The sequence below is a fragment of the Chelonoidis abingdonii genome, chromosome 3 (genome assembly GCF_003597395.2).
Source record: "Chelonoidis abingdonii isolate Lonesome George chromosome 3, CheloAbing_2.0, whole genome shotgun sequence".
Lineage (NCBI taxonomy): Eukaryota > Metazoa > Chordata > Testudines > Testudinidae > Chelonoidis > Chelonoidis abingdonii.
Genome location: NC_133771.1, coordinates 115092210 through 115104672, shown reverse-complemented (window position 1 = coordinate 115104672; position 12463 = coordinate 115092210). Strand labels below are relative to the sequence as shown.

Sequence of the window (12463 nt, the reverse complement as noted above, 5' to 3'; positions counted from 1 at the left end):
CATTCACTTCTTTCTGGCCAATCTCAGGGAAAATACTCCATTCTCACTTTCTTCAATTACTTGTTTTTCCATAGCTTTCATGGTATTAACCTCTCCTTGTTCTCCTCAACTCTCTGGCAGTTCCTTCTGCATCACTTTTTATTCTATTTTTAGGTTCTACAACCTAATACATATAATATCACCTAACAACAACGATGCTGTGATAGTCAAAAAAAACAAACAAACAAGTATTGGTCTGAATCATACTTGAATGATTGCTTATTATGGGCCCTTTTGTCATGAGAAATAAAATAATCTTCAGTAATTTACAGATAGCTCCACACAACGCTATTCAAACTGATTACAATGAAAAATATTTTCAGCAATTATTTACACTGTACCTTGCTTTAAAAGAATTGAGTTTGAAAATGAAGACTTCTCCCACCACCCATCAGATAAGTCAGGATAATTACTATTTTGGCCAATAATGTAGGAGTCTCTTTCTTCCTCATGGTAAATTATTTGGGGGAGATGAGGAATTATTTATAACTAGCAATTAGATGATTTGATGTTTATTTGTATCCAGTGTGTAATAGACTGATATGCATTTTAGCTGTTGCTGTGTGATGACATCATTACTGGTCCATTGCAGTTGCTATGGAAACACAGCTGGATTTCTTGCAGACCAGGGAGTTCAAAAGCTTGCTTCTAGTTTTGATAAACAGTTTATCAGCCAAAACGTTATTTTTATATCGTTTACTAGATGTTTCTGTAATGAAAATATTGAGAAAGTTAGATATGTCCTGAAAAGTGTGGGTGAGCAAGATTGTTTCTGAATGTTTTGGAATTACTAAATTGTACTTTTCTTGACATCACAACCTTACAGATCATGACCCTGATCTTATACAGGCTTATACACATACTTGAAGTCAATAGGATTATTCACTTGTGTCAAGTTCAATATGTGCATAAGTCTTTGCAGGATCAAGAACTATGGATCTAACATTCAGTCCTTGGTTTTCCTTCATATTTCTGAAGGAAAAATGAGCAGCAAATTGTAATAAAAATATTAAATAAAAGGAGCCCAAAACATCAGGGTGTCCCCATGCCTTACTCAGTACTCGTGTCACTTTAGCACTGTCACTCTTTCCCTTCTGAGCCCCTTTGACTATTTTAGGACACTCACTTATTTGTTTGTGTCAAATCAAGGCTATATTTTCTGTTTGCCAGGGACTATATCTTTGCTTGTTGTGTAAGGATACTAGTACATTTTTGGGTGCTCAAAATATTATTGTGTATCTATTAAACCTAAAGCATCTTGTACTTTACTTTAATTGTTTCCTGTCTATTCTCTCTCTTTCACATTGCAAATTAAAACACAAACAATATGTAATACAATCTTATATCTGAGAAATTAAATAAAAGCACAAAAGCAAACGCTTTAGTCAAACGCAAGTTACAGGGTTCACTACAGGGTTAACTGGATTAAATGAAATGTCCAGTTTTATACATGATGTCAGACTAGATGGTCTACTGGTGCTTTCTGCCCTTAAAATCTCTGAAATCAGGAAATTCAAAGTTATGCATTCCACAAGCGTAAATCAGTCATATTACAAATATGTTGTAATTGTAGATATGCCTTTACAGATCTGTATGCCGTGATGCTGAATCATGGTTACCGTGCGAACAGAGCTTAATTTGTAATGAAAGAGGTGCTGGGGCTCAAGAATTTTTTTACATTTATAGCTGATGCAGCAAGCCCAGAGGTAACAGGGCTATGAACTGCCAGGTCCAGAGGTGCTGTGGCTCAGCCCTTGCAAGCCCTGTCACAACTTAAGCACTGTGTAAGAACCATAACTTTGACTTTCACTTCTTTTTGCTTTTAAATTCTCAACTTTAGTATTACATTAAATCTTATATTCAATTTCCTTAGTTTACAGAAATAACAGCTCAGTAACCTGACCAAATATTAAGAAAAACATGTAGTTTTTTTTTCAATATACAACGCAAGATGCAAAAGAAAATCATATATAAGTTAGATACCGGTGGGTTTCACTCAGCCACTGCACAGTGAGTCAAGCAACAGTGAACATGCTCTGGTGTCAGACTCCCCAGAGCAGACTACACTCCATGGCATATGCAGAATTTGACATTTACAGTTCAGGAGGGAAGCCACAAAAAAGAAACTGCAAGATCTGGTAGACCCATTCTGAAACAATCTTAAAGGTTTGTTTACCTATGCATGTGCAGGTGCACATTTGTGAGACATAACACAAAAGGTCATAACTAGAGCAAGATGGAGAACGAAAATTCTATGTCCCAGAGGATGTCAATATTTGTTTTTGTTTCAATTGGGAATGAAACCAAAAATGTTGACATTCTCTACAAAAGAAAATCCCCAAGAATTTCATTTAGGGTGAAATGAAATGTTTTGTTCTGAAAGACAAAACATTTTGATTTAGATTTGACTTTTTTACATTATATTATAATCTATCATAGAAATTTAAAAATATCAAAACAAAAATCTGTTTCAAAAGGAAAAATCAAAACACTTCATTCTGAAAAAGCCACAACCCTGAGTCAAGCTGTTTCATGACCATGCAAAAAGGAGACACCTTAATCTAGAAAAGAAGATTAGATGTTTCCTTTGGTACTACACAGCAGCTGCTCTTAGGAACATAAGAATGGCCATACTGGATCAGACCAAAGGTCTATCTAGCCTAGCATCCTGTCCTCTGACAGTGGCCAATGCCAGGTGCCCCAGAGGGAATGAGCAGAACAGAATCATCAAGTGATCATCCCCTGTTGCCCATTCCAAGCTTCTGGCAAACAGAGGCTAGGGACACCATCCCTGCCCTGCCCTTAATGATTTTAAAAATAAAATAACCAAAATAATAGAATATTTCAACTACAGTGTCATATTATGGCATGACCTTAGATGTATTATAGTAGTACATATTATGAACTACTACTACGGATATGTCATGAAATAATATAAAATTAATACAAATATAAAAACAAAAACAAAATTCAAAACATTTCAAAATTCCAAAACACATTTTGCAAAACCAATTTTTTCTCCATTTTGAATTTTTTTCTAAACAGACAGTTTCAAAATGTTTCAACTTAAACGAAAATGGCATTTTCCTATCAAAAAAGTGCATTGATGAAACATTTCCAACCAGCTGAAATTAAAATAAACATAGCTAAAAGAGCACTGGGATCATGCTTGGAGGATCTAATGCCATCAAGATTAAAGCTCCCTAACTGGACAAAGAGTAATTGCTTCATCTGAACAAGTAAAATTTGTGTTCCAGAGAGCGAAGATTCAGATATATACTCAAATGGATGAAATTCATACCCTGAAGACGACCAGCAAGAGGCCTACACTCCATTTAAGTACTATTCAAACTATAAAAATAGGGCCTTATGCTGCCCCACTGCATTGTGCTCTAACAGCAAACGATAGTGTATTGAGTGGTAAACATGGATAAAAAGGAGTTTACCCACTTATCTGTTGGCGAGCCTGGAGTTGGCACATTTCTCATTTGGAGGATAGGAAGTTTAGTTTAACCACTTCTCTTGTACCACTACACCATTTCTATGACCATATGTGTTTCTCTCCAAGCCTCAGCTCAGTGTTAAAAATATACTGGAAAATCAAGGACCACATATGCACAGCAAATGAGTTTCAAACATTTACATCTTGGTCATTTTTCAAACAAGTCTCTTAATACACTAAGAAAAAGTGCTTTGGGTACGAGGACAGAATGCTCTAACCTGCAGTCTCAATAGAGGCAAAATAATGGGACCTTTGCCTATTTCAGGAATGTCTTAAGTGTATATTTAAAGTTATAAAAAATAACCCTCCTATTTCACCATAGCTTCACTATCTTTATTTAGATTACAAATTCTGTGGGCAGTGACCATGTCTCCTATTGTGTATGGTTCAGCATTAACTACACTATTGGCATTTAAACAAGCACCATCACCGTTCTTTAGTGAATAGAAAATGGCTTAACAATATTTTAACATGTAAACCCCCACTTCTCACACCATAGTCAACTGAATCTTTGCACAGAAATATCCTACAGAATTTATTAGAAACTGATAATTTATCTATAATCTTTTAAACCATCTTGTAGAATTTGAGAATTATTTCCCTATTATAGAAGCCCACAGGATGATTCAAAAAAATGCCTAGTAAGAAGAACGTTCTGCATTAAATTATATGGACAAAACTGTACTATTTTGGGGTTAGTGAGCATGTACTTATTGACTTAAATGGGATCCTTTGTATAGGATCACTAGAGTGAGGAAATGTTCATCATGAGAGTAAAAAATAGTTTTTTTGAATAAACTGTATAGATGCCTATTGGTTTTATCCCTGTTGCATTCTATAAGACTTTTCAATAAGAGTGAAAGTACCCAAACACAATTTTCCCAAACGATACAGAGGAATCCAGCTTTTGCAGAGATCAAAGATGGGAAATTTCAGCCCAATGGAAAACATTTTGGAAAGTTATAAACATTCAGTCAATGTTCTTGTAAGTGAAAATACCAGCACAGCTGTAATTATAACATCTCTGTCATGTTCACAATACACATGCATATTTTATTCTATTGGCAGATAGGTCTCAAAATGAATAGCACAAAGTGCAATAGCAGAGCACTGATTCTCTGTTCACAAGACTGATATTTTATACAAATCATACTCTCGCCTTTCTGTTTAGTTACAGAGACAAGGTGGGTGAGGCCATACCTCTGATAGGACCAACTTTTGCTGGTGAGAGAGACAAGCTTTTAAGCTTACACAGAGCTCTTCTTCAGGTCTTCTTCAGAGCTCTGCATAAGCATAAAAGCTTGCCTCCCTCAGAAACAGAAGTTGGTCCAATAAAAGATATTACCCTGACTCACCTTGTTTCTCTGATATCCTAGGACCAACACATCTACAACAACTCCGCATACATGTTTAATTACAGTCATTCTAAAATCCGTTTCTTTCCTTGATTTGTTTACATGTATTCAGAGTTGAATCTTTTATTTATATATGTCCCTTTGATATTAACACACTATCAGAATATTTTTTATATTGCTAATTTATAACTATCTAGATAGGTAGCTCACTTACTATTTTTAAAGCTTCCTGTATTCTCCTAAGTCTTAAGGTTGTTTGTTCAATAGTTACAGAATCACTGTTTGTTAGAATTTTTTGATTTCTTACAAGAAATATATAATTTATATTTAAGGGTTTAAAATAAGTATTTTCTCTGAAGAAAAGTAGTTTTATGAAGTCATTTATTCAAAAAACTGCTTAAAAAGCAGTATAGTGCATTATCTTCTACATAATTAGCAAAAGATCCTGAATTAAACAGTGCTGTGTGGCAAAAAGAATTTCTATTGCATACATTTTATGTTCCATCAGGTAACCATTTCACACCAGACAAGAACAGCATCTGTGTTTTCACCCGTAAAGGATTTACAAAAGCACATAGTTTCACTGGATATGTTTGCACAATCTGTTATGTCAAAGCTACTCCTGTATTTCTCACAGGCATTCTGGGGAAAGAAGGTAATGAGTATTGTGGCAAGTTTAATGTTGTTGTAGCTGTGTTGGTCTCAGGATATTAGAGAGACAAGGTGGGTGAGGTAATATCTTTTATTCGACCAACTTCTGTTGATGAATCAGACAAGCTTGTAAGCTTATAAATTTGTCTTTTTCACCATTAGAAGTTGGTCCAATGAAAGATATTACCACACGCGCCTTGTGTCTCTCATACATTTTTTTAGCCAGTTACAGAATTTCTGAATCTTAAAGAGGACTTCCCCCCCACTCTGCCCCACACATAGTTTTTACATTCCCTTTGTTTACGCTGAGTTGGGAGTTTAGGCTGTGATCCTGCAATGCATTGTGCATGAGAAAACAGGAAACCCAGCTGAAGCCAATGGGATTCCGCACAAGCCCAGGGATCTACCCATGCACAATGCATTGCAGGGTTGAGACCTATCATCATGAAATTCAGCTTCTCCATATAAAAAGACAAATACAGGATTAGGATACATCCTCTGTCATTTGAAATAGTATTCACCTCCGGATGTAACATGTACACCGTAACTCAGACTTCCATAAAAAATTCAGCTGGTCCCTTCTAGGGAACAGAAGGGACATCTGAAGCCTTCATTGTCACAGTAAAGGTGGATGTAGTAGTGTTGCCAAAGCTCACAATTTTGTCACGAGTCTCATGATAGTTGTTTTCCTTAAAGCCCCAGCCATAGGAGCCAACTTCTCCTGGCACTGGTGGGTGCTCGACCCTTGGCCTTGACTCCACCCCTGCCTTGCCCCCTCCCACCCCTACCCCACTCCATTCCAACCCCTATTGGAGTCCTTCCCCAAATCCCCACCAGGCCCTGCCTCTTCCCCACCTCCTCCCCTGAGTGCGCCACACTCCCACTCCTCCCCCCTCCCTCCCACAACTTATGCTTCAAAGCAGCTGTTTCACAGCAGCAAGTGCTGGAAGGAAAAGCGAGGATGTAGTGCACTCAAGGGAGGAGGCAGAGGCGAGCTGCAGTGGAGAGTTTGGCTGCCATTGGGTGCAGAGCACCCACCAATTTTTCCCCATGAGTGCTCTAGCCCCAGAGCACCCAAGAAGTTGACGCCTCTGGCCCCAGCTCTTGCAGTCATGTGGCTAAGAATGAAGGCTGAAATCATCATATAAAGTAAGAATCTAGCCCTCGTGGCTGTTGAGAAAGCTTTAAAATGTGACCCTAGTGCACCCTAAAGACTCAAAAAGCAGAAGGCAAATAAAAAGAACACTCAATCTATTATGTTTACATAATCCAATGATTATAAAGCCAATCTCATGATTGCTAGTGAGCCTGACTCATGATTTTTTAACATTTGGGCTTGGCAATATTGTGGTGTCTATACACCTTATGGCCACATGTGAAAAACCTGGAAGGGTAGCATGCTATTAATCAGCTATTGTGTATCTCTGGGCCGGTTGAGTTTCAAGAAAGAAACATCTGTTTTACTACTCAGTCTGTTACATTTTACCAGAAACAGAAATTAAAGAAAAAACAGATATTAGCAGTGTTTTAATTATATACAAACACAAGCCTGAGTCTCCTCTCACATTGGGTAAATCAGAAATAACACTATTAAAGTCAATGGAGTTGCATCAGTGTAAGACTAGATCCACCCAGCCAACCTCTCACCAATCCTTCTTGCCTTCTCTGTTGAGATCAGCAGTCTATACCCATCCAAAATCAACAAAAAAGAGAAGGAGGGTAAAAAAGGAACTTGGACCACAACTACTGTAATATCAAGGCAGACTGTTCTTACACATATTCTAATCCTTTACTGAATCATCCCAAAGGGTATTCCACATCTCAGCAAATGTGTCCCTAAAATGTCCTATAAATCACCTTGTCACAATACATAGCTGAGTAAAAGTGAAGTATATTTTCACCCAAGAGATGTAAGTTTTCTCATTTTACCAATGTGATGGCTGAGAAGTGAAGGTAAGGCCCTCCTTACCCCTTGTACTAGTTGGCTGTGGTAATGTGTGGTTTTTCTTTTTATATTGTTACTCTTCCTGCTCTACTTGCATCACGATCCGACTATACCCAACCCTATTTTCAATGTAATGTATATAAATTTTTAAAACAAATCCACATCACATCTGGGCTGTGAATAAAACATTTATGAGCGTTCCAAAGGTGCCATGGGAACAGAAACTGAATCTGCACTTTGTGTTTGTAATCCAGGTTGCTATGTAAACAAGCACTTTTTCATTAAAGAATGCCTCGCTGGGGGAAAGTTTTCTGGTATGTTTCCCTCTCAGAGAGTGTTTTCAGTAGGTTGCAAGGTGGAAGGACCATAACCCAAGTGGTAGCTCTGTAATAGCTTTATCTTCAAATGTAGGCAAACTTATTAAAAATATTTCCCCAACTAAAAGAAGTCACCTTCTTTTTATATCAGAGCACAGCTCTTCCCGTCCACGTTACCTTAAGTACCATTTTGTTTTCTCTTTCTTTTATTCCCCTTTATAACATAGGGCTTTCATGTCAGGTGATCTTAAACTTCAAACAGAAAACCAACAACATTAGCTTGGAAAAGACTTTGATATTCAAGACAACTAAGTCTAGCACATTTGAACTTCCAAATAAACTGTTAGTATGGCAACAGAATACATTTACAGTTCAAAGGGAGGGATAAAGTGGTTGATGCAAAACAAAACAAAAAGCATTTTAAGCCTTCATTGATTATTTTTAAAGGCAGAGCTCCTTAATACATATTTGCTTAACCCACAGCCTCAAGTAAATTCCTCCGGCAATGATTGTGAATGATTAAGACACCCTTATGAATCATAGAAAATCATCTCTGATCTGTCCCATATATACTGATATTGCTCTTATGTGCTTGCAAAGAAAACTTGAATATTAACTACTTCTCTTTCTACAAAGCAGCTACTGTAATTTTACTGCAAGACAATCTAATTGCCACTGATGCAAAGCGCTTGGCTACACAGGGACACTCAAGCCTCGTCTACACTACGCGTTTATACCCGATTTTAGCAGCGTTAAACCAATTTAACGATATATATCGATTTATATCGATATAAAGGGCTCTTTAAATCGGTTTCTGTCCTCCTCCCCAACGAGAGGAGTGGCGCTGAAATCGGTATTACCATATCGGATTAGGGTTAGTGTGGCCACAAATTGACGGTATTGGCCTCCGGGCGGTATCCCACTGTGACCGCTCGGACAGCAATCTGAACTTGGATGCACTGGCCAGGTAAACAGGAAAAGCCCCACAAACTTTTGAATTTCATTTCCTCTTTGCCCAGCGTGGAGAGCTCACCAGCACAGGTGACCACACAGAGCTTTTCAGCACAGGTAACAATGCAGTCTCCCGAGAATCGAAAAAGAGCTCCAGCATGGACAGCACGGGAGGTACTGATCTGATCGCTGGGGAGAGGATTTTGTGCTAACAGAACTCCGTTCCAAAAGACGAAATGAAAAAACATTTGAAAAAATTTCCAAGGCCATGATGGAGAAAGGCCACACCAGGGACTCAGTGCAGTACAGAGTGAAAGTTAAGGAGCTCAGACAAGCCTACCAGAAAACCAAGAAGCAAACAGAAGGTCTGGGGCAGGGCCGAAAACATGCCACTTCTACACTGAGCTGCATGCAATTCTAGGGGGGTCCGCCACGACTACCCCACCCCTGTCCCTGGATTCTGAGGTGGGGGTGGTAATCTCAGCCATGCAGGCCCGGTGTTTCCATTTAGGCGGCCTAGACAATCACCTAGGGCTCCAGGATTATTGATGGGTGGCATTTTGCTGAAGGGGGTGGCAGGCGGCTCCGCTGGAGCTGCCGCAGTCATGCCTGTGGACGGTTGGCTGCTCCCGCGGCTCCAGTGGACCACCCGCAGGCACTACTGTGGCAGCTCCACTGGAGCTGTGGACCAGCGGACCCTCCGCAGGCACAACTGCGGCAGCTCCACCAGAGCCGCGGGACCAGGGCACGGGGCGGCGAAATTGCCGTGCACCTAGGGTGCTAAAACCCCTAGCGCCAGTCCTGCAGCCATAGCTGAGGATTCTGCGGACGGGGAAGATGAGGAGGAGGAGAGGAGGATGAGCTTGCAGAGAAAACACAGCACTCCGTTCTCCCCAACAGCCAGGAGTTTTTTCTCACCCAGATAGAATTACGCTCCCAAGCCACTAGCCCAGACAATGAAGCCATGGAAGCGACCTCTGGTGAGTGTACCTTTGTAAATATAAAACATGGTTTAAAAGCAAACGTTTTTTAATGATTGATTTGCCCTGAGAACTTGGGATGCATTTGCGGCCAGTACAGTTATCGGAAAAGTTTGTTAACATGCCCCTGGAGGATTTCCGCTCCATCCCCAGACATCTCCATGAAACTCTCCTGGAGGTACTCCAAAAGCCTTTGCAGAAGGTTTCTGGGCAAGGCAGCCTCATTCCATCCACCATGGTAGGACACTGGACCACGCCATGCATGTAGCAAGTAGTCTGGTATCATTGCATGACAAAGCCTAGCTGCCTATGGTCCCAGTGATTGCTGGCATTCAAGCAACATCCGTTCTTTATCTCGCTGTGTTATCCTCAGGAAAGTGCTATCGTTCATGGTAACCTGGTTGAAATTCAGGATTTAATTAAGGGGACAGAATATGGCATTCCTACTGGGTCTGTTTGCTGTTGTTAAAGAAATCCTTCCTTGCAGGTAGCCAAGTGGGGTGGGGAGGAATGGCGCTGAACTTTTCGTGTTAGGCTAGCAGGAATCTTCCCTGCTACCAGGCCATGCGCGTGGGGAGGGGAAGGGGGGGTGATTAGCAGTGATCTTCCATGATACCAGCACCGGGGGAGGAGGGGTAAAGCGATATCATCCCAGAGAATTGGATGGGGGTGGTGGTTCTGCGCTGCATTTTAACAGGAAAGCAGCAGGCATTGAATGGGCTTTGCTTTGGTTATTTGGGAAAGGAGGGCCCTGTGTATATGAAGGCTGCAGAAGCCAAAAGACAATGGCTTACATGGCACATGCAAGCTGAATTCTGCTGCCTGGACCTGTGTCTGCGAGTGATCTCTAACACCCAGAGACGCAGGCACTCAATATTAAGATGCAAATGTGACCTTGTAGTGAATCACATATGCTATGTAAGGTGTATAGTGTTGTTCACTGTGAATAAGGTATAAGATTGTCCTGTAAAATGTATTTTTTTTTTAAAACTTTCTCTCTTTTTTCCCTCCCTCATGCAGCTGCAATTTTTCAGCCTCCCTACTCCACTCCCGAACGCTATCTTAGATAAGGCAGTGGAAAAAAAAAAGACACGAGACGAAATGTTCTCATATCATGGAATGTTGACCGCAATGAAAGAGCTCATCTGAATGAGTGGAAAGACTTGGTTAGCAAATTTACAGGAAAGATGCCAGTGAACGTGAGGACAGGAGGACCAACGTGAGGATAGGAAGGACGCTCGAGATGAGAGTCGGCGGCAGGAAGATCAGTGGTGGTGGGATGCAACGCTGGAGCTGCTGCTGATCAAACTGACATCCTCCGACGTCTGGTGGAGCTTCAGAACAGCAGCAGGGTCACAGAGTGCCGCTGCAGCCCGTTGTAACCACCCTCACACGTTTCCATATCTTCCTCACCAGACGTGTAAGAAACATGGAGAAGGTTTCTGCATCCGCCCACTCACTCCATGGACAGCCCAACCAAAAGGCTGTCATTACGTTGAAATGTTTTTAATGGCCTTTCTCTTCCTTCCTAACCTCCTCCAAACCACCGGATACCTTGTCAGTTCTCTCCTCTTTTATAATAAATTATATTAATTACAATTTTTAACTAATAGTGACTTATTTCCTTAAGCAAGCTTTAATCGAAGGGGCGAGGTTGGGTTGCTTACAAGGAATGAGTCAAAATCAAAGGGGGGGGGTCATCAAGGGAAACAAACAGTCACACCGTACCTGGCCTGGTGATGAAACTTGGTTTTCAAAGCTTCTCTGATGCGCACCACTTCGTGGTGTGCTCTTCTAATCGCCCGGTTGGTTGTTCTGGCTGTTGCGTAATCAGCGGCAGGGTGATTTGCTCAGCCTCCCACACCCACCATAAAGGTTTCCCCTTTACTCTCACAGAGATTGTGGAGCACACAGCAAGACCAGCATATAACAATGGGGACCATTTGGTTGGCTGAGAGTAGGAGTCAGTATAACGTGCCCAGCACCGCCTTTAAATCAGACCAAGAATGATTCTATCACCATATCTGCACTTGCTCAGCCATTGTAGATTGGTACAGCTCCCTGACTACTGTCCAGGCTGGCCTGTGTTTGGCCTTCATTGAGCAGCATGGCATCAAGTGGAATAGGCTTAGGTCCCTCAGTGAATAACTACAGGAATCTTCAACATCCCCACTGTTATTTTCTGGTCTATGGAAGTAATTCCCTTACTGCGCAGCCATTTTAACAGAGATAAGTGTTCTGAAGCTGCCGTAGGCAATCATGACCCTTCCTGGCCATATCCCACCATGAATGTGGTGAAAACGTCCCTTGATGATCCACCATGCTTGCAGGCACCATGGGAAAAGTTACCCCTTTGCGGTTTAATGTACTAGGTCTGCCCGTGGTCAAGATAGGTGATATGGGTCTCCATCTATGTCCCCCCCTGCCCCGTTAGGAATCTTATTGCCAGCAAACCATCCACTATGAACCTGCCAGTTCCAGGGTCACAACCTTTTGCGCAGGCAGCACTTAATGATTGCTTTGGCATCTTGCCTCACAGCAGACCCCACAGTAGAATTTTCCCACTCCAAACTGATTCGCCGACTGACTGGGCTGTCAGGACATTGCAGACCTCCAGAGGGCATCATTGCACTCGCATTCTCCACGAGGGTTGCACTCATCTTGGGGTATTCTGGTGTTTCAGGAGCAGGGAAAGCAAGTCACAAAGTTCCATGAAATGACCT

The 12463-nt window shown here is 41.1% G+C and overlaps 1 protein-coding gene across 2 annotated transcripts in view; it reads right to left on the bottom strand.

Annotated features, from left to right (window-relative positions):
- GRM1 (glutamate metabotropic receptor 1) overlaps positions 1–12463 on the bottom strand; it is a 291902-nt gene that overhangs the window by 183720 nt on the left and 95719 nt on the right. The window lies entirely within an intron of this gene.